Raw genomic sequence first — 24,593 nt, 5'->3', positions numbered from 1 at the left:
AACATAATGTAAATCTAAGTTCGCATTCTACCTAAGAACTGTTAAATAGGCATAAGAAAAGCTTTACTGTGTAGTAAAAAGTTAGGAAGAACAATATTATTTTCGAGTATAAATGTGATGGATGTTATTTTAAAAGTTGATTTTTACAGTCGCGCTTAGCTGAGCCCCATAGCTACAGGATGTATTTTCAATTTATATTAGAATTTAATTTTCAAACATAAACTTTCTGTTTTCCTTTTTTATTATTTTAAAAGGAACAATTTGAATCAGCAAACTCTGATAACGTATGTGATAAGGACCGGGGAAGTTAGTCTGCTTCAAACGAGGAGAAATCGTGTTTTATTTATTGAGCTTATGAAAATAAATGTGAGTACTATTAATCTGGTAAGTAAAGGAGAAAAACGAAAACTATTTTTTAGACTATGAGAAGTACGTGTGCTTAAAAAGATAAATATGATCTGTGTTAGTTTCGCTGTGGCACCATTCAGCAAAGAATAGCGCCGTAGGCCTGTCTGGATTTAAAAAAAATAAAGCAAAAGAGATTCTGTTCACTATATTTTGAGAGATTACGGTAGTCAAAAAAGTTGAAAACAGTTCCATGTGAGAACTCGTGACTACCGCTGTTAATGTACTTATCTTTCGATTCGATGATCTGCTAAAGAGACTAAGTAATACATCCCAACTATTCTTATTGCTTTTTTTCTGATGGTTGTTTTATAACTTGCTAAAAGTGTGAAAGTGTTGCTCACTGTTACAGACTATAGACCACGGTAAAACAACGGTCCTGTTGTGATATTGACCTTTTTGTCCACGACTGGGAGGTCTTATTTAGGAAATTACTACAGCAACTAAACTGATTCCATGACTCTTTCATTTTGGCAACAGAATTCAGCATGACGTTCTCGGAGTGAAAGACTATCGAGATTAAATATTAACATCGGAAGTGTCCAAAGAGAGTGTATAGAGCCGTCGCCGTTCGCGATGTATGTAAATGATCTGGTAGATAATGTCCAAAGTAATGTAAGGTTGTTGAAGGGTGAAGAGAAATTTTATAATTTTACCTGTCCACTCGTTCGAGCGATCTCACGTTAGTCCAAAGCGATGTATCAACGGAAACCAGCAAACAAGGGGAATAACCAACACTTCAGTAGCGACTGACTAGCGCTGCAGACAGCGCGGCGCGGAGAGGCTAGAGGACAGGGCAAGTCGTTTGGCGTTTGCGCAGAATATCTTGAAGGTGACAACTGGATCTGGACCGTATTAGTGCCCTGCATGCGTGGCTTTCTCTCGATCAGTTGGTAGCTACGAAAAATGCCAAAAGACAGCCAAACATTCAAATTTTCTATCAAATTTTTCACTATTTGTGTACACGTCGTCTTTCTTCGAGCGTTTGTTAGATCAGATTTTCAACATGTCTGTTATTCTCTCTTTCGCCTGTCAAAGAAGCCTTTGACTAATAGCGCCACCCTACTTCATATGCGTTAAATGCTCCCTGTAGGCCCGAATTAAAGTGTCATATACACAGTATTTAGGTTGGTTGGTTGGTTGGTTTTGGGAAGACCAGACAGCGAGGTCATCGGTCTCATCGGATTAGGGTAGGAAGGGGAAGGAAGTCGGCCGTGCCCTTTGAAAGGAACCATCCCGGCGTTTGCCTGGAGTGATTTAGGGAAATCAGCTTTAGGAATGGGTCACTGAAGTGTTTAGTATACGACTCTTCACAGACAGACTATTGTTTCTCATTGCAATGACTCGTAGCCTACCATTTACTCTACCGGCAACTGTGAGTATGCCATCGTTCCATTTCATGTCTTTACTTATTGTTACTCCGAAATATCATGATTGCTTCTAGTTGTGACTTACTAAACTTCTAATCGAAAGATATTTCTATTCGTTAAGAGCCGTTTCCAACTCTTCACACCGAACTTACGTTTTTTAGAGCCCTAACTGGATATTACTGCAGTTTTTAATACATAGAACTTTCTCAGACGTAACAACATCGCCTGCTAAAAGTGTTTGATTGTAACTCATACTACACATTAAGCGGTTAGCGCAAAACATGAAGAACGATAGTTCTTCTACACGCCAATGAAGGACACTAGTTATTACTTCTGTGGCCGTGAACAACTCTGCTTCCATGACAACATACTGCTCGCTGACTGTCGGGAAATTTTCACTTCAGTCTCATACCTGCTGATTAAATACCGCAGACGAACGCATTTACTTCAGACGGTATCCATGTGGTATTACATCAAAAGAGTTTAGAAACCGGCCAGACAACATGCTTAGCCTGCCGTCCACATGTAATAGCCGACGCTGACAAAGACCCATGTAACCCTGCAGTCAGAAGTCTCACGCTGAGGGACACCCAGCAGGTTTCGGACCGGTCGTGCTTTTAAAATGGTATTGTCGGACTGAACCGAAGGTAGACATTTGCAGGTATGACAAATTGACGTTTTCACAAGACACAGTATATCAGCGTTTTACGGACAACACACCAGTCAAGGGAATGCCTTCTAGGTGTTGTGGTATGGGTGGAGTACTGCGATGTCAAAGAAATTCGGGACACATTGTTCCATTCACTGCTCCGAAGATGTGCAGCTGACGACACAGTCAGTTTGCAAAACTCATCGCACGTTACGTTGACGTTTCGCAAGACGCTCGAGACGATGCGATGACGTAGCACTGCGCCAACCAATGGTGGATGAAGTCGCTCCCAGATAGCCAAACAAACAGTCCCTGCGACGTTATTTATGGGCGTCAATCGAGCCACCAGACGATTTCTAGTAGGCAACTGTAACCGGATAGCCACTGTGCTACTGGAATTGCCCGGCATCCTCTGGACATCTACAATCATTATCATAAACTCTCCACTCGTACTACGGGCCGAGAGCCGAAAGACGTCCTGACAAAGCGGAGGAAAGGCGCTTCCATCAACCACCACAGATGTCAATACAACCAAAGTCTATACACAGGAGTACCTGTCTTGTTTTATGTGATCTTCCTGCCACGGGAACTATGGGCAGTACGAAACAAAAAAGAAAGATTTAAAATAAGTTTAATGGGCGGAAGAAGAACGTGAGCTGTCTAGTTAGGTCCATGGCCATACCCAGAGACAGATTGCTGAAGAATGCTAGGAGACAGATGGTCCAAATGTGGGAGACACGACTTTGAGCCTGCATAGACAATGCCTGGTGAGGCTCGGCGTAAGTGGAAGGACATCCAATACGACCTGACGAAACTTGACTTTTGATTATCCCTGACACTAACACCACACTCTGCCAACCGCCGAGGACAAACACCACCCACCGCATCCATGCCCCTGCGAGATGTTGCCAGCCAAATCAAGCATGCATTCAACCACGACGCCAACAGCCCAACCATTGCTCGACAAATGACTTGCACAACTGCTGGAACCGTTTGTCTCTTAGTAAGCACGACTTAAAGCTTGATGTTACGCCACTGCATTTCAAACTGGCTTCTGTATCCTCTAAGGTGAGCATTTCTCAATCAGCAGGTAAAGGGGGTTTATCTGATCTGGGGAAGGTCTCCACCCTGACAATAAAGTGAGTCTGGTTACCACACGACTAGTTCCACTGTCTGCCGCCGAGGCTGGAACGTTGTCGACGCAGTACGAAGGCTAAACCGTCACTCTGGTGGCACGGATTACACCACATATGAACCTGAAACGAGCCAATTCCGTGGTCCATGCGATCAAAACTGATATCCGGTTATAATAGAGTAGGTCGAGTGCCATAAATACCACCGGCTCCAGCTATGCAGTATCTGTCATGATCTGCAGCCAGTTCTGAGAGGGAGCCGACGTCAGTCGTCGACCAGATGTGAGTCATGTTGTTCGATTACTACTACACGCTGCCTCCTCTGGTTGTGAGTACATGGGATGTGCCTAGTCCTAATACAGAAGGAGCTGGACTGGTGCCTTCCAATTTTTGGCCATCTGCTGGCTGACTTAACTGACTTCAGGGTACTATGGTTTGGAAACAGTGCTGAGGCGGCACCAGCACCTGACGTGCTGCCAAGCCACCACCTGCCCTGTATGTACGCACTTTGATACTGTAGGCTTGCCTCTGCGAAATCCTGGGGTTATATCCTATATCTGGGGTCCATGGTTGAAATCCACGCTCGGGCACCACCTGCACTGAGACTGCCACAGGCAGTCAGCTACTCGCATATCTGTGCCACATGATGTGACCAGCTTACCTCAGAGCTTTCTGCGGCAGAGTGTCTGCTGCCTGTCCCGTCTGCCGCAGTTCTACACGCCAACTATAGAACCGATATACGCTACTGGCCATTAAAATTGTTACACCACGAAGATGACGTGCTACAGACGCGAAATTTAACCGACAGGAAGAAGGTGCTGTGATATGCAAATGATTAGCTTTTCAGAGCATTCACACAAGGGTGGCGCCGGTGGCGACACTTACAACATGCTGACACGAGGAAAGTTTCCAACCGATTTCTCATACACAAACAGCAGTTGACCGGCGTTGAATGGTGAAACGTTGTCGGGATGCCTCGTGTAAGGAGGAGAAATGCGTACCATCACTTTTCCGACTTTGATAAAGGTCGGATTGTAGACTATCGGTTTACCGTATCGCGACGTTGGTGCTCGCGCTGGTCGATATCCAATGACTGTTAGCAGAATATGGAATCGCTGGGTTCAGGACCGTAATGCGGAACGCCGTGCTGGATCCCAACGGACTCGTATCACTAGCAGTCGAGATGACAGGCACCTTATCCGCATGGCTGTAACGGATCGTACAGCCACGTCTCGATCCCTGAGTCAATAGTTGGGGACGTTTGCAAGACAACAACCATCTACACGAACAGTTACACGACGTTTGCAGCAGCATGGACTATCAGCTCGGAGACCATGGCTGCGGTTACTCTTGACGCTGCATCACAGACAGGAGCGCCGGCCGTAATGGCCGAGCGGATCTAGGTGCTACAGTCTGGAACCACGAGAACGCTACGGTCGCAGGTTCGAATTCTGCCTCGGGCATGGATGTGTGTGATGTCCATCTTTGAACAGATAGGAGCGCCTTCGATGGTGTACTCAACGACAAACCTGGCTGCACGAATGGCAATCCAGCTTCTGTTTACAGCATCATGTTGGTCGCATCCGTGTTTGGCGACATCGCGGTGAACGCACATTGGAAGCGAGTATTCACCATCGCCGTACTGACGTATCACCCGGCGTGATGGTATGGGGTGCCGTTGGTTACACTTCCCGGTCACCTCTTGTTCGCACTGACGGCACTTTGAACATAGACGTTACATTTAAGTTGTGTTACGACCCGTGGCTCTATCCTTCATTCGATCCCTGCGAAACCCTACATTTCAGCGGGATAATGCACGACTGCATGTCGCAGGTCCTGTACGGGCCTTTCTGGATACAGAAAATGTTCGACTGGTGCCCTGGCCAGCACGTTCTCCAGATCTCTCACCAAATGAAAACGTCTGGTCAATGGTGGCCGAGCAACTGGCTCGTCATAATACGCCAGTCCCTACTCTTGATGAACTGTTGTATCGTGTTGAAGCTGCATGGGCAGCTGTACATGTACACGCCATCCAAGCTCTGTTTCACTCAACGCCCAGGCGTATCAAGGCCGTTATTACGGCCAGAGATGGTTGTTCTGGGTACTGATTTCTCAAAATCTATGCACCCAACTGGCGTGAAAATGTAATCGCATGTCAGTTCTAGAATAACATATTTGTCCAATGAATACCTATTTATCATCTGCATTTCTTCTCGGTGTAGCAATTTTAATGGGCAGTAGCGTACTTCTACATCACAGTATGCCTGTTCGGCTTGGCAACTCTGTACACGAGGCACCTCCTGCTGCTGTGTACTGACGTTAGCAAGCACCAGCGTCCAGGACCAGTTCACTTTGGTTGGCTTTGACTACAGCAAGACAATGCCTTCTACTGCTATACGGATTCTGATCAATGAACTTGTTATTTCTCACTGACTTTATGATTTCACGACTGCCGGCCATCTGGTTCTACGTACCTACTGTCCTAACAAGCATCCTGCACCGTCATCATGACCTGCAGTCATATCAATAAACGCTTGATTCATCATGACATCCCTACAACTGGTGAAAGTGGATTCCGGCAACGTCACGGACAGAGAAGTACAGCATCATCAGCGTAGTAGTGTGACTTCAGAAGGTATCTTTCCTGCTTGTGATTCCTTCTAGTGTGAAGTCAATTGGATTGGTGAATGAATTTAAAACTAATGGGTGTGTGGATTTGAACCAGTTCATGGGACATGTAAAAACAGATTATGGTGATTTGTGTGTGATTAGATCCACACAGTCTAATTTATTAGGTCATAGTGCACTCTGTGTGGAGTCAGCTCTAATAACATGCTTCGTATGCCGTAGATACGGGCATTATGCTAGATAGTATGATGAATGCACGTGGATGATATGTCGGTGACAACATTTCTCACCAGATGGAATAGTGTTGACCTGAGATCTACCATGCGTTGTCCAAAGCTAATTTCAGCATGATGCTTATACAGAAAATATGACACAGTGCCCTTCACCTATATAGGCAAACATTCCATATTTTCTACTGTATATTTCCTCCCACCTGAAAACTTAACATTGCTGAACCTAGTGACGGCCAGTCATTGCATCCAACTTCACATCGCCTATGCCATTCAGGGCTAACTGCCTTTTTCTCAGCTACAGAGACATAAGCGTATGTGTCAAACAAAAATCTATTTTCCCTGCCGCTCAGCACGCCAAGCAAGCAACACTCTGCCCGCATCTCGTGGTCGTGCAGTAGAGTTCTCGCTTCCCACGCCCGGGTTCGATTCCCGGCGGGGTCAGGGATTTTCTCTGCCCCGTGATGGCTGGGTGTTGTGTGATGTCCTTAGGTTAGTTAGGTTTAAGTAGTTCTAAGTTCTAGGGGACTGATGACCATAGATGTTAAGTCCCATAGTGCTCAGAGCTATTTTTTTAAAAAAAAAACACTTCAACTGTGCAAATGTTTCTGCATCATTAAAATTCATTGAGACTGCTGCTAGGCGGACTTGTAGTTTCTGTTGCCATTTAACAGGTGATTGTTCCTGCTCTGTCCATTCCCATTATGCCTTTTACAATCTCGATTTCGCTGTCCTATGCTTCTGCACATCTTACAATGTGGATGACAACAGCCTATTTGTTTTTGGCCTGAACTTCCACGAAGATAGCTCTTCATATCAGCAGAAAAGACTGAATTGTATTACGGTAGTATTAGATGTAACTGTCCTTCTCGTCATCCTATTATGTTTCTCCTATTTTTTCCTTGTGTGTTAGATAAAAGAGTCACAATGTCTGGGTCAAAAGCATAAGTGGTTATCACTCAGAAAGCAGGGCGCCTTTATTCGGATCAGGTAGTTCAACTTAGAAAGGATAGTGCAGAGACTTGTATAGACCGTTACATTCTGTGAGAGAGGATATAGCCTCATCCACTTTAACTCTTCCCACCCTAGATTTAACTACATCTAGCCTAGTTCCTTCTCTTTCATGCAAGGCAGGAGAAAACGGTCTGCCATTTTAGATAGCCGGGAATATTGGACGAACGCACAGTTGCTACAAACAACAATGTTAAGTTTGATGGGAGACGCTAAAACTTATGTAATTTGAGAACCTAAGAAACATTCGACGAACTAAGTAGATGTATAGTACCACGTTATAGAAGATAGAATTGTTGTAAATGCTATCATTAACAGATAAATGAAATGTCGCAGAAGCAAAATGAATCCGTGCAGTATTTTGTAGAGAGCATACGAAAAATTAATGTCAGTAACCATCAGCTGACAATGATGAAACAAATAAGGTTGTTCTTTAGAAAGTGGAACAGAGGGTGTTAGACGCATTTCTACGGGAACTGCCATCCAACGCGTCAAGAAAAATGTGTACAGAGTTTCGAAAGGACTTGGCTAGCGTCATAAACGTTGGAGAAAATAATGGGTTAACTAGAGTCTGTGACAGAAGAATTGTCATTTCTACTGATGTGAAGAGCTACCTTTGAGGGCAAATACGAGTAGAATGTCGTCATTCGCACTGTAGCATATGTTGAAGAGTTGGACACTGAAATCGAGATTCTAGAAGTAAAGGGCATAATGGGAATGGAAGAAATGGCAATAATCACCTGCTAAATGGCACGGAAACTTCAAGTCTGCCTAGCAGCCCTCTCAATGGATTTTAATCCTGCAAAAACCTAGGCACAGGTGGAATGCTACTTCATTGGCAAAGTGAACGGTAGAGTCGGTTTGTAGTAGGGTTTTGGAGCATATACTGTATTCAGACATTATGAATCACCTCGAAGGGAACGATCTATTGATACGTAATCAGTATGGTTTCAGAAAACATCGTTCTTGCGCAACGCAGCTAGCTCTTTATTCGCACGAAGTAATGGCCACTATCGACAGGGGATCTCAAGTTGATTCCGTATTTCTAGATTTCCGGAAAGCTTTTGACACCGTTCCTCACAAGCAACTTCTAATCAGGCTGCGGGCCTATGGGGTATCGTATCAGTTGTGCGACTGGATTCGTGATTTCCTGTCAGGAAGGCCGCAGTTCGTAGTAATAGACGGCAAATCATCGAGTAAAACTGAAGTGATATCAGGTGTTCCCCAGGAAAGCGTCCTGGGACCTCTGCTGTTCCTGATCTATATAAATGACCTGGGTGACAATCTGAGCAGTTCTCTTAGGTTGTTCGCAGATGATGCTGTAATTTACCGTCTAGTAAGGTCATCCGAAGACCAGTATCAGTTGCAAAGCGATTTAGAAAAGATTGCTGTATGGTGTGGCAGGTGGCAGTTGGCGTTAAATAACGAAAAGTGTGAGGTGATCCACATGAGTTCCAAAAGAAATCGATTACTTGATAAATAGTGCAATTCTCAAGGCTGTCAATTCAACTAAATACCTGGGTGTTAAAATTACGAACAACTTCAGTTGGAAAGACCACATAGATAATATTGTGGGGAAAACGAGCCAAAGGTTGTGTTTCATTGGCAGGACACTCAGAAGGTGCAACAAGACCACTAAAGAGACAGCTTACGCTACACTCGTTCGTCCTCTGTTAGAATATTGCTGCGCGGCGTGGGATCCTTACCAGGTGGGATTGACGGAGGACATCGAAAGGGCAGCTCGTTTTGTATTATCACGTAATAGGGCAGAGAGTGTGGCAGATATGATACGTGAATTGGGATGGAAGTCATTAAAGCAAAGACTTCTTTCGTCGCGGCGAGATCTATTTACTAAACTTCAGTCACCAACTTTCTTTTCCGAATGCAGAAATATTTTGTTGAGCCCAACCTACATAGGTAGGAATGATCATCAAAATAGAATAAGAGAAATCAGAGCTCGAACAGAAAGGTTTTCGTGTTTGTTTTTCCCGCGCGCTGCTCGGGAGTGGAATGGTAGAGAGATAGTATGATTGTGGTTCGATGAACCCTCTGCCAAGCACTTAAATGTGAATTGCAGAGTAGTCATTTAGATGTAGATGTAGAAGGTAGACTTTTGTTTGACGGAGTTGCTCACATGTCTTTGGCAATTCTGGACCTCCTGAGAAAAAGGCATGGTACAGGGTACGTGAAGTTGGATAAAATGATACGCAGTCACTAGGTTCAACAGAGTTAAGTTTCCAGATGGGACGAGACCTACTTCATAAAACGTAGAATTTTTGTCTTATACAGGATGGTCGGAAATTCCCGTTACAAACTACTAGGACTTGAAGAGGGGAGTGAGTACATAATATTTTGAATAGGAACACATGACTGGAAACATACCGTTTTCGTGCTACAGCGTTTGAAAACATGTTGGCTAGGTAGGTTTGCAACAGGATAGTCGTAGTGATGGGTGCTTATGTCAGATCGGCTGATGTCATTTGACATCCTATACTACCTCACTGACCTGGTTGTGCCTTATTCACGCGCCTGTCAGTGTTGGAGCAACATGATTGAGTACAAGTTTGCAGAAAACACCGACATGATCTTCCTGAAAATGGTTCAAATGGCTCTGAGCACTGTGGGACTTAAATTCTGAGGTCATCAGTCCCCTAGAACTTGGAACTACTTAAACCTAACTAACCTAAGGACATCACACACATCCATACCCGAGGCAGGATTCGAACCTGCGACCGTAGCGGTCGCCCGTTTACAGACTGAAGCGCCTAGAACCGCTCGGCCACACAGGTCGGCGATCTTCCTAAATGGCAAAGCTCACGGTAATGGAAGAGCTGATCGTCGCCTTTTTATCAGGATAGTTCTCCACAATTTCAGACTACATCGCGTAGCCTTTTCGCCACAATCACTCAGCGGCTCCGAGAAAAAGGTATCTTCACCAGCAGCAGGCGTGACTGTGGCGCTCCAGGGAGGCCACACACGCCCGAACTGGAAGAGGCGTTAGTGCATCACGTTGATGAAAACCCATCAACAAGTACACGAGCAGTCGCATTGTCTATTAATATGAGGAACTGTAAAACAAGTTATTTATTGGATCACGCCCAGTCAACGACTGGTAAAAACGGTCGCATTAGCAACACATTTTCAAATGGTTGGAGCACAGAAATGGTACGTTTCTGAACATGGGTTCCTATTAAAAATATTATGTACTCACTCCCCACTACAAGTTCTAGAAGTTTGTAAGGGGAATTTCCGACCACCCTGTATGGATGATGACACAGTGCGGCATTTTCTGTACAACCATCACGTTGAAATTGACCTTGGACGACGTATGTAGATCTCAGGGGAAAATGCTTATCAGTGACATACTACCACAAAATGTATGTCTCATGAAAGATGAATCGTTTAAATTGTGTGCTGACCGCCATTGATCAATCCACATGATAGAGTATTGCACGGTATAAAGAAATTGCTGTGGGTGATGATGGGAACGCTACTATCTGTAAAAGAATTATGACGGATAGAACCGCTGGAAGACAATGATGAAGTAGATGGAGCACGGTGTTTTGTGCGCAGAAGTATTGTCAGCATACTGGAGGTAGACGATGAGTCAGTAGTGTCTGCTGGTACTGATAATATTAGGGCCGAAGGCATCAGTTTGTCGAACGGATTATTTGTTGTCAGTTTAAATGTTCTAGATGAAGATCATCTAGACATGATGGTTTGGATCCCAGCTATGAGCAAGCCACCAGTATAACTGCATTACTTGAAGGAACAGAGAGAATAGCACTGGAGATGTTGCTGTTAGAATTCAAGTACCTATTTAGTCCTCATGGACCACTATCAGCAACCCCAGTGAAACAGTACAGGGTCCCAAATGGGAATCAAACTCTTGGGTATCCTAAGACACATCACCTTCAAAGGCTAGTCTAGAGATTCATTAACCATTAGTTACATGATTACATCACTGAAGAAAGTATCACCCAGAGGAGAGCACCTGGATAAAAACTCAGACATAATGAAGAAGTATCGATTCTGCAAGAACTATAGATACCTCAACAGTTGTATGATTACGGAGGTATGAACATAGCAAGCAACCTTCATAACTTTGGACAATACAGGTATTTCTCCATTACAGGTCTAAAAAATAGCTATCATCAACTGAACGTTGTACTAGAGGACCGACCAAAAACAGTACGCTACCATTATCAGCGAATGCTGTTTGGTTTGAAAAATGCTCTAGCTATTTTTCAACGATTTCAACAACTTTAACAGAACTAGGGGTACACACTTAGTAGGGCATGGGGTGGACTTGGGCCCTGAGTGAAAGCAAAGACATAAGCTTGATGCTTTTATGCATGCGGAAGCGACAGTTTTAAACCTGCCGCCGGCCGCTAGTGTGGCGTGACGTCATTCGGTCCCGCAGTGAAGCCTACGAGGAAGACAGGCCGTCGCGCGTACGTCACGAAGGTAGTCTGCGCTCACTCGCTTGCTCAAATCAGCAGACAAACTAAGTTTTTACACCTGTTAACTAGCAACTGGGCGTGTCCGTACAAACGAAAACTGAATCTTCTACTGGAATCCGCCATTGTGAAATCTGCTATTATTCTTATAATGCTGGGAAGTACATGGGCCTACTTATAATTTGTTACGTCTGTACTGGCGTACAATAAGATAAAATCATGCAAAAAAGATTATCAGTTGCATAAGGCACCACTTCCAGCATGTAATGAGTACTGTTAATCAGAAGAGACTAAATGCTGTAAACAAGCCGTTACACCATTTATGTCGAGTATTGATCTCAAATTAAATTTTTCTGTAGTACTGTTAATCAGTAAGAATTCATAATAGCAGATTCCAGTGAAAGATGCAAATCTCATTAGTACTTACATCCCCACCTGCGAGTTAACAGGTTTAGAAACGCATTTTGTCTGCTGAGCTGAGCGCACGAGCGAGTTCAGGATTACCTTCGTGACGCGGCCTGTCTTTCTGGTGGGCCTCGGTCCCGCAGAGGGACGAAGCCACTTTCAACTGCCTTCCGCGCATGCGTGACTCCGGCCCGCTCTGGAGGGTTCCGAAGGCAGCCATTACGTCTACATAAGCACACGTGCCAGCGCTGGGAGTCATTGGTTCAAACTCCTGATGGTGATGCGGAGACGGCTATCGAAAGCTCGAGTGTTTTATTCGAAATGGCGCAGCTTGTAAGCTGAGAAGATTTTTTTGTTATTTATTATACACTCCTGGAAATTGAAATAAGAACACCGTGAATTCATTGTCCCAGGAAAGGGGAAACTTTATTGACACATTCCTGGGGTCAGATACATCACATGATCACACTGACAGAACCACAGGCACGTAGACACAAGCAACAGAGCATGCACAATGTCGGCACTAGTACAGTGTATATCCACCTTTCGCAGCAATGCAGGCTGCTATTCTCCCATGGAGACGATCGTAGAGATGCTGGATGTAGTCCTGTGGAACGGCTTGCCATGCCATTTCCACCTGGCGCCTCAGTTGGAACCGCGCGACTGCTACGGTCGCGGGTTCGAATCCTGCCTCGGGCATGGATGTGTGTGATGTCCTTAGGTTAGTTAGGTTTAAGTAGTTCTAGGTTCTAGGGGACTGATGACCGCAGATGTTGAGTCCCATAGTGCTCAGAGGCTTTGAACCTCAGTTGGACCAGCGTTCGTGTTGGACGTGCAGACCGCGTGAGACGACGCTTCATCCAGTCCCAAACATGCTCAATGGGGGACAGATCCGGAGATCTTGCTGGCATGGGTAGTTGACTTACACCTTCTAGAGCACGTTGGGTGTCGCGGGATACATGCGGACGTGCATTGTCCTGTTGGAACAGCAAGTTCCCTTGCCGGTCTAGGAATGGTAGAACGATGGGTTCGATGACGGTTTGGATGTACCGTGCACTATTCAGTGTCCCCTCGACGATCACCAGAGGTGTACGGCCAGTGTAGGAGATCGCTCCCCACACCATGATGCCGGGTGTTGGCCCTGTGTGCCTCGGTCGTATGCAGTCCTGATTGTGGCGCTCACCTGCACGGCGCCAAACACGCATACGACCATGATTGCCACCAAGGCAGAAGCGACTCTCTTCGCTGAAGACGACACGTCTCCATTCACGCCTGTCGCGACACCACTGGAGGCGGGCTGCACGATGTTGGGGCGTGAGCGGAAGACGGCCTAACGGTGTGCGGGACCGTATCCCAGCTTCATGGAGACGGCTGCGAATGGTCCTCGCCGATACCCCAGGAGCAACAGTGTCCCTAATTTGCTGGGAAGTGGCGGTGCGGTCCCCTACGGCACTGCGTAGGATCCTACGGTCTTGGCGTGAATCCGTGCGTCGCTGCGGTCCGGTCCCAGGTCGACGGGCACGTGCACCTTCTGCCGACCACTGGCGACAACATCGATGTACTGTGGAGACCTGACGCCCCACGTGTTGAGCAATTCGGCGGTACGTCCACCCGGCCTCCCGCATGCCCACTATACGCCCTCGCTCAAAGTCCGTCAACTGCACATACGGTTCACGTCCACGCTGTCGCGGCATGCTACCAGTGTTAAAGACTGCGATGGAGCTCCGTATGCCACGGCAAACTGGCTGACACTGACGGCGGCGGTGCACAAATGCTGCGCAGCTAGCGCCATTCGACGGCCAACACAGCGGTTCCTGGTGTGTCCGCTGTGCCGTGCGTGTGATCATTGCTTGTACAGCCCTCTCGCAGTGTCCGGAGCAAGTATGGTGGGTCTGACACACCGGTGTCAATGTGTTCTTTTTTCCATTTCCAGGAGTGTATATTACAGTATCAGGATTATTAAAAATAATAATCTTTAATCATAAGAATTTATTTAATAATAATAATGAGTTAATGCATAACAAAGTGCACACGCCAAAAACAGGAAACTTCATGGTTCGTGACGGTCGTCTAGTAGTTGTGCAGTTGAAATAAAATTTTACACATATCGTTTTTTTCTTATTGGTTGGATCAAAATAGGGGAATGGGAAGTTATAGGAAGTTGACAAATAAGGGCTACCAAACTGCCCACGCTAGCGAAGTGAGTTGTATGGCTCCTCGCGGCAGACACGTGTTGCGGTGAAATACGGGCCGTGCTTATCGCAACCAGCGAACAGTGGACTCCGAGCATCAATATTAATACCGAAACGCTTTAGAGCGCCATAATTCTGTATAAGCTGTTACCGCGGCGCTTAAGGTCGATTTGCGGGGCGCCGCGCGATAGTGGAACAAGATAACGGGAACCGTACAAAACGCTGCGTGTCGACAGATCAAGGAAAAGGGGGCCCGCCCTATTGGACGCGAATGCCCGGCGGTAATCATGGGGCACAGGCAGAGCCAGCGGCGGTCTTTTATGAAGACTAATACGCGGAGCTTGTAATCTGCGGCGGTGGGCCCTCGACCAGTGGGAGGTATTATTTATACATCATCTGAGAAATGGCGGCGATAACTCAGCAGTCCGGCCGGAGTTATTTATAGGCGGCAACGGGCGGGCGGGCGGGTTTTCACGAATTAGCGGGCACGCCATCACAACACGCACAACAGGACACGCCCACACAGCAAGTAGCACTATTACCGGTACAGCATTGCCGGTGTAGCACGTGAACTGCTGGGAGGATCATCTAACGGTGGGAGATAAAGTACCAGTGACACGATGTTTCCTGTGCAAAAGCTGATTTTACTCCATCACGCGCTGCCATTAACAGCTGTTGGATTAGCTAATACTAGAAGATGTCTTCTTTACGGTACAATGCTTCACCCTCCCCGTCACGTCAGAGTTCTTCTACAGTGGTACATAACATATTTATTTAAATTAGGAACTCCAGTTACCGGTTAAATGGACAAAAAAAATTGTTATTCCTCCAAGAGGCATCCAGCTAATACCGTGTAAAATAGCTCTAATCTTGATAATAGTTTCAGTTCACCGAGGAAGAACATCCACGAGTTTCTTCAGCAATAACATATCAGTCTGCATCCATTCAGTGATCATTACGTCCCGCGGAGCTACCAAACTCCTGTTGTGATGATTGTTACATTTTGCTGTTCCAAGAAGTATCGGAGATTTTCTATGTAATTAAGATCGGGTTTTGTAGCGGGCCAGTAGGGGTGCGGTAGTGAGAGTGAGTGTTTGTCGAACTAAGAAAGTATGTGTGTAGCCAAGTGAATATGGCTATTGTTATCTTAGAAGCCGGAAGCAGTATTCAGATGATACGTCGAAGATACAGCAACGGTAACTCACCGAGAAAGTTGAAAGAAACAGCTGGTTTATCAGAAACAAATTTTCACTCTGGGATCGAGACCCGATCTTGGGACCTTTCCCTTTCGAGGGCATGTGCTCTACCGATTTTCTTTTACGTGTATCATTTTTTTTCGTTATAGTTCGTTGCATTTACACGGATTGGGCGCCATATGACAACCCATCAAGTTTATCGCTGATCCATTCACTCAGTTTTATCAGATAACCCTTTGACGGAACAGGCTGTTTCCGTGCCCGGCTGGTCCCGGCGGAGGTTCGAGTCCTCCTTCGGGCATGGATGTGTGTGTTTGTCCTTAGGATAATTTAGCAGAAGGTGAAACAAGCAGCAAGAGGAAACGTTTTGTGTGGAATCAGGCACGCGCAGAAGCAGAGGCCGCACCACACGATGCACCACGAAAACCTTTTAGGGGCATGATACGACTGAACAGTAGAAGGACGTAGGACAGAAAGAAGCTTTAGAAACTGTGATACGGAATTCCAAATGGATATAAACAAAACCAGTGACGCAGTTGATTACGTGAACAGCGAGTGGTAAACAAGTGATGTACGCATGTAACTTTTAGGCGTCTGGAGTGGGCACAAAACATCCGATTGGCGGAAACGAACTAGGAAGCAAATTTGAAACCCATGCTGGATTCGAAGATCAGCAAAAACTACGTACGGAAGTTAATGAACAGTTTACTAAAATCCGGAGAAGGCGAGAGACTCGCACAAGCTTATACAATCGTTAATGGCTGACCAGAAAAAGATCCGTTCTGATGTTGATCAGTTGCAAGATGCAATGTCTAATGTTAATCAAAGAGTTGATAATTTAGCACATAAGACGTCTGGTAAGGCGCAATAAAAAGTGTAAGAGCTCAATGTCAGAAAACATGTCACGCGAGACGCATTAAAAAGATTCGATACACGCACTGAAAACATAGTCTCGAAAAATCAGAAACAGTATGAACAGCTTCGTACAGAACTGAAACAGTGTATCGAGAACCTTACAGAAAGCGGTAGTGAGGCAATGGAATCGGTAGTATCATCCGACATAATGATGGACAGCAACCCAGATGTAAACAAGGCAGTTGCGTAATCTTCGTAGCAGTAGCGGAAACACAAAAAGTTATGAGAGTCCAGTCGTACATCCACAGAAGGTTGCATCAATAATTACCGAAACTAAACAGAATCAAATGGAAAGATAACAGTTAACACAGATGAGCGAAGCAGGTAATATGCAGTCACAACAGACAATTGAGCGAGAAGCGGCAAACGCACGCATTTGAACAGAGCAGCAGCCGACCCGAACGCACGCGAGTGACGCGAGAACAGAGCAAGTTGCGACGACACGTGTACCAGTTTCTCACTTTACAAGTTATAGTACAACAGGTTATAGACCCCAAGTCAATATGAATCAAATAGGAAGACAAAACACTGATCCAATAGCGGGAAATTTAAACGAATCTTTCAGTCCGATACACGAGGATAGGTACGGTTTAGATAACTGCACACCACTGCGTAGATACCATGCGACAGGTGACGTAAATCTGTCATCTCAGGACCCAAATACAAGAAAATATGACACAGTTGAAGGGATAGGTTAATGTTGTGGAAACACAAACGCGTATTTTTGACAGTCAGAAAATATCCCCCAAAAAAATGGCTCTAAGCACTATGGGACTTAACTTCTAACGTCATCAGTCCCCTAGAACTTAGATCTACTTAAACCTGACTAACCTAAGGACACCACACACATCCATGCCCGAGGCAGGATTCGAACCTGCGACCGTAGCGGTTACGCAGTTCCAGACGGTAGCGCCTAAAACCGCACGGCCACCACGTCCGGCTAGAAAATCCCAACATTACCAAGAAAGCGGTAACGGCTTATACCTACGCATATTTATAAATCAATTCCAGGTCGTGTTACCAGAGCAATGGCCACTTAGACATAAACTTGACTTCATTTGTGGGCATATGGACGGCGCAATAGAGGAACCATGCAAAGAGTAGCTGCAAACTGTCAATTGTTTGAGCAATTTAAATCCGCATTCTTGGAGCGAAACTTTTCCACGGAAACCCAAAGTAGAATAAAGTGTGAGTTACACAGATAGTCATCCGAAAATTCAGGAGAAAAGAAACCAGTTAGATTCTTCGAAGAAATGACAAAAAAGGATCAGTGTTTAAGTAATCCATACAGTGAGGGGGAACTGATGCGTATGTGCACAATGGAGTTACCGTTACGTTATCAGCAGTCATTGGTTGGTAGGACAGGAGATAATATACAAGCATTTAAAGGAATGTTAAGAGATCTTGAATTCATCTTCAGTGAAGATGCCACGAAGAAACAACGTACAGTGAGATAAAACAATGGTAGGGGGGATAATAGCAACCGATTAGGCTTTAATAATTATTACAATGGCAATAATAATATAGGAAAAGGTAATCGTTTTGGGAAGAATGGCAATCGCCCATGGGATAACAATAATAACTATGGTTTTGGTAATTCACGGAGGTCTAATAATAATTACGGTTTTGGTGGGACGCGGAATTGCAATAGTGGATTTGGTCATAGTGGTAACTATGATCCGAGATATAATCACCCAAGCTTTAGCAGAACGAAACACGTGAAATGAACCGGTACAGGAAGTCGAGTTGAGGCCACCAAACACAGTTAAAAGACAGAACCGACGATATGAACGGTACGAAGACCAGTCACCAGTGATTCGATCGCAAAATGAAGTTAATTTTATAATTAAACATGTAAATAAACTTAGTTTTGATTAGCACGATTCTGAAGTACACTACTGGTCATTAAAATCACTACACCACGAAGATGTCGTGCTACAGACGCGAAATTTAACCGACAGGAAGAAGATGCTGTGATATGCTAACGATTAGCTTTTCAGAGTATGCACACAAGGTTGGCGCCGGTGGCGACACCTACAACGTGTTAACATAAGGAAAGTTTCCAACCGATTTCTCATACACAAACAGCAGTTGGCCGGCGTTTCCTGGTGAAAACGTTGTTGTGATGCCTTGTGTAAGGAGGAGAAATGCGTACCGTCACGTTTCCGACTTTGATAAAGGTCGGATTGAAGCCTACCGCGATTGCGGCTAATCGTAACGCGACATTACTGCTCGCGTTGGTCGAGATCCAATGACTGTTAGCAGCATATGGAATTTGTGGGCTCAGGAGGGTAATACGGAACGCCGTGCTGGATTCCAACAGCCTCGTATCACTAGCAGTCAAGATGACAGGCATCTCATCAGCATGGCTGTAACGGATCGTGCAGCCACGTCACGATCCCTGAGTCTCCCTGCAGGAGAGACGCTCAGTAGATCGGTACGGGCTTTTGTTAAAGCTCCGAGAACATACCTTCAGCGAAGAGTCAAGCAGTATATTGCTCCCTCCTACGTATATCTCGCGAAGAGACCATGAGGATAAAATCAGAGAGATTAGAGCCCACACAGAAGCATACCGACAATCCTTCTTTAAACGTACAATACGAGACTGGAATAGAAGGGAGAACCGATAGAGGTACTCAGGGTACCCTCCGCCACACACCGTCAGGTGGCTTGCGGAGTATGGATGTAGATGTAGATGTAGATTGTATCTTACGTGTTTCTCTATAATGTCAACAGATGGGGACGTTTCAAGACAACAAACATCTCCATGAACTCTTAGACGACGTTTGCAGCAACATGGACTATCAGCTCGGAGACCATGGCTGCGGTTACCCTTGACGCTGCATCAGACAGGAGCGCCTTCGGTGGTGTACTCAACGACGAACCTGGGTGCACGAATGGCAGAACGTCATTTTTTCGGATGAATCCAGGTTCTGTTTACAGCATCATGATGGTCGCACCCGTGTTTGGCGACATCGCGGTGAAAGCACAGGAAGTGGAAGTGTGTATTCGTCATCGCCATACTGGTGTATCATCCGGCGTGATTGTATAGAGTGCCATTGGTTACACGTCTCGGTCACCTCTTGCTCGCGTTGGCGGCACTTTGAACAGTGGACGCTACATTTCAGATGTGTTACGACCCGTGGCTCTACCCTTCATTCGATCCCTGTGAATCCCTACAATTTGAGCAGGATAATGCACGACCGCATGTTGCAGGTCCTGTGCGGGCCTTTCCGGATACAGAAAATGTTCGACTGCTGCCCTGGCCAGCACATTCTCCAGATCTCTCACCAAATGAAAATGTCTGGTCAATAGTGGCGAGCAACTGGCTCGTCACAATACGCCAGTCATTACTCATGATGAACTGTTGTATCGTGTTGAAGCTGTATGGGCAGCTGTACCTGTACACGGCATCCAAGCTCTGGTTGACTCAATGCCCAGGCGTATCAAGGCCGTTATTAAGGCCAGAGGTGGTTATTCCGGGTACTGATTTCTCAGGATGTATGCACCCAAACTGCATGAAAATGTAATCACATGTCAGTCTTAGTATAATATATTTGTCCAATGAATACCCGTTTGTCACCAGCATTTCTTCTTGGTGTAAAAAAATTTTATTGGCCAGTAGTGTAGGTTAGGTGGTAATCGGATACAAACACCAGCATACCGGGATTTAATTGACTGGAAAGCGACCGATGATGAGGAACAGGAGTTATTAACAGTTAATACAGACAGTAGTACAAAAACTGATGATGACCAAATTCTAAAAGATGTAGCTTATTTATACGAAACGGAGAGAGAAATACTATGCGAAGTGGATAAAGCAACACTGATAATACCAATTTCTTCTTCTAATTTTTGCCTATGGAGATGTTTGAAAGGTGAGTTTACGAATAAAAAAGCAAAAACTAACTGAATTTCGGATTATAAATAATGCTACCTTCACAAAAGAAAGCGAAGACGACCTCAGAAGAGCACACGTGGTGCTATCAATAGAATTAGAAGGTATGTTGGATTCAGAGGTGTGATTTACGAAAATCCACTTTGAATTTTAGCATTTGTTGTTTTTAACACCTGTGAATATTAGTTTCGGAAGCACTCTAACAGTTGTATCACTGTGACGAGTGTCAGTTGGACAAATGCTATAAAAGTGTTTTAATCGAATTAGTTTCTACTACTATCTTCTAACGTATTTAATATTTCTTCTGACGCAACATGTATACGCTGACCAAGAAAGTCGACCAAAGATAAACGGGACACTCGCCGCCTCAGATTCACAGGAGTGCATTCTGGTACCCCTCAGCTTTCATTGTGTACCACCTGATCAAAAAGTCAGCATAAATTTGAAAATTTAATAAACCACGGAATAATGTAGATAGAAAGGTAAAAATTGACGCACATACTTGGACTGACATGGCGTTTTATTAGAACCACCCCATATTTCTAGACACGTGAAAGAATTCTTGAGCGCGTCGTCTGGTGATGATTGTGTGCTCAGCCGGCACTTTCGTCATGCTTGGCCTCCCAGGTCCCCAGACCTCAGTCCGTGAGATTATTGGCTTTGGGGTTACCTGAAGTCGCAAGTGTATCGTGATCGACCGACATCTCTAGTGACGCTGAAAGACAACATCCGACGCCAATGCCTCACCATAACTCCGGACATGCTTTACAGTGCTGTTCAAAACACCATTCCTCGACTACAGCTACTGTTGAGGAATGATTGTGGACATGTTGAGCATTTCCTGTAATGAACATCATCTTTGCTTTGTCTTACTTTGTTATGCTAATTATTCCTATTCTGATCAGATGAAGCGCCATCTGTTGGACATTTTTTGTTCTAATAAAACCCCATGCTATTCCAAGCATGTGTGTCAATTTGTACCTCTCTATTTACATTATTCCGTGATTTATTCAGTTTTCAAATTTATACTGACTTTTTGATCACCCGGTAGTTAGCACACTTTCTTGTTAAGTCCAGTCACTAACCGATGGAATATGTTGACTACGATGTTAGTATCGATACTCGCGTCTCTGTAGCGAGAGTTAGTGGTAGCATCTGCCCATCCTAATTTCAGCAAACCAGCCAATCAGCACCTTGCGGCCGTGCTAACGGTAGAGTGCACCACCGGTGACTTGGAGCGACTGCTTTGTGGTTTGTCTACATCTACATAGATACTCCGCAAGGCACAGTACGGTGCGTGGCGGAGAGTAGCCTGTACCACCACTAGTCCGCTCCTTTCCTGGGCGAGGGAAATACGAGTGTCTATATGCCTCCGTATGAGCCCTAATTTCGCGTGTCTTACCTTCGTGCTCCTTACGCGCAATATATGTTGGCGGAGTAGAATCGTTCAACAACCAGGTTCAAATTCCGGTTCTTTAAATTTTCTCAGTAATGTTTCTCGAGAAGAACAACGCCTTCCCTCCAGAGATTCCCACTGAGTCTTCGAAGCATCTCCGTAACACTTACATGTTGTTCTAACCCACCGGTAACAAATGTAGCAGCCCGCCTCTGAATTGGTTCGATGTCGTCCTTCCGTGCGATCTGGTATGGATCCCAGATACTCGAGCGACCTATATGCAGCCACCTTTACACGTGAACCACTCTTCCCTAAAATTTTCCCAGTAAATCGAAGTGGACCATTCGCCTTCTCTTCCACAGTACTCACACCCTCGTGTCATCTCATATCGCTTTGCAACGTCACGCCCAGATATTTAAACAACGTGACTCTGTCAAACAGGACACTAGTAATGCTCTATCCAAACATTAAAGGTTTGGTCTTTCTACTTATCCACATCAGCTTGCATTTTTCCACATTTAGTACTAGCTATCACTCATCACACCAACTGTAAATTTTCTCTAACTCGGCTTGTATCTTTCCACAGTCACTCAAATTCGACACCTTACCGTGCACCACAGCATCATCAGCAGCGAGTCTGGTCTGGAAGTCTGTTCGTTTTGCTTTGTTTCGTTCGAGACGGTGACTATTTGCCGGTTAAATTACGGAAAGCTTCCGGCGCCTCATAATTCTTCTGACTTTCCCCGATTCGAGTAAGGCTGTAGTTTTCCTTAATACTATTCTAAACTATTTTCAGAGTTCTTTATAGTGAGTTGATCTATTCGCCCATGCACTGCTTCAGCACACGTGATTTCTCAATTCCCCTCATGATGGAATTTCGCCTTAAATGGTATGGGGTTTGATTTAATATATGTTGTTCAGCTTAAAAACTCAGTACTACTTGCTCATTTCACGGATGGATCAGAGGGATTGAGATTCTCATTTTTCAAGCTTTGTTGTGCAGAAGTTCACTAGTTATCAGGATTTCATACATACTTTCATTTCTCGTAGGAAGCTTGTAATTCAACTACATCTACATCTGCATGATTGCTCTGTTATTCACAACTAAGTGCCTGGCAGAGGGTTCAGTGAGCTACCTTCAAACTGTCTCTCTACCGTTCCACTCTCAAACGCCGCGTGGGAGAAACGAGCACTTAATTTTTTCAGTGCGAGCCCTGATTCCTCTTATTTTATGGTGATGATCATTTCTACCTATGAAGGTGGGTGCCAGCAGAATGTTTTCGTAATCGGAGGAGAAAACTGGTAATTGAAATTTCATGAGCATATCTCGTCGCAACGAAAAACGCCTTTGTTTTAATGATTGCCACTCCAATTCACGTATCATGTCTGTAGCACTATTTCGCGATAATACAAAACGATCCGCAGTACTCCAGAGCAGAGAGGACAAGTTAGTGAAAGCAGTCTCTTAAGTAGACCTGCTGCACCTCCTAAGTGTTCTGCTAGCGAATCGCAGTCTTTGGTTTGCTCTACCCACAACATTATCTATGTGATGGTTCCAGTTTAGGTTATTTGTAATTGTAATCCCTAAGTACTTAGCTGAATTCACAGCTTCCGGATTTGTGTGACTTGTCGCGTAATCGAAATTTAGCTGATTTCTTTTAGTACTCATGTGAATAACTTCACACTTTTCTTTATTCAGGATCAACTGCCATGTTTCACACCACACAGATATATCATCTAAATCATTTTGCAATTCATTTTGGTCATCTGATTATTTTACGAGACGGTAAATGACAGCAGCATCTGCAAATAATCTAAGAGGGCTACTCGGATTGTCTCCTATGTCGTTAATGTAAATCAGAAACAAGGAATTGTGAGTGTGTTGGGTAGGGACACTACGAATGTAGTGTGTGGACATGTAAGGTTAGAATGTGGGTCTCGCGGGAGGCGCGCGTGAGACAGTCCCTGCAGTCGCGCTATCTTCTGTGCCCTTAGTGGCTCAGATGGACAGAGCGTCTGCCATATAAACAGGAGATCCATGGTTCGGTTCCCGGTCGGGGCACACATTTTCACCTGTCCCCGTTGCTATATATCAACACCTGTCAGCGGCTGAAGGTATTAATATGTAATTCTAATTTCATTCCAGACGGCTGCAGCTCATCAATGGTGTCTGTTCCTGTGGACATGTCCGAAAGAACAGACACTATATCGATATAAATATATTTGTGTAATTAACCTTTCCCCATATTGGTGTGCGATTTAGAATATCATGATGATATCCATTTATTTCCAGTTAATAGCCTGGTTTTATGCCCCTGCCGTTGCCTACACTTTTACCTACAAGAGTAATACGGGGATGCTTGGCAAGATCTTCATCCGTGCTGTGAGTGTGCTGATAATTATGCCTGTTAAGGCTATACAGGACAGTCTCTGCACCTTGCCAAGCTCCTTAGTAGCCACTTTCTGTTCTACTTTGTTCCATCATACTGTAGGCGAATAAATTATCATAGGTCTTATTACATTGGCGTATATCCACAACAAACAATTTGAGTTTAGACTCCAGCTTTTTTTTTCCTCAGGCCCCTCTTATGCTCGTAAGAGCACCTCCCGCTTTGGAACATTTATTCTTTATGTGAGAGGCCCATGATAATTTCCCATCCAGAGTTAGCTCTATGTACCTCTGTATCCCTTCTATAGCTAGAGTT

The sequence above is a fragment of the Schistocerca gregaria genome, chromosome 5 (genome assembly GCF_023897955.1).
Source record: "Schistocerca gregaria isolate iqSchGreg1 chromosome 5, iqSchGreg1.2, whole genome shotgun sequence".
Lineage (NCBI taxonomy): Eukaryota > Metazoa > Arthropoda > Insecta > Orthoptera > Acrididae > Schistocerca > Schistocerca gregaria.
The sequence above is the reverse complement of the archived record's forward strand: the minus strand, read 5'-3'. Positions refer to the sequence as shown.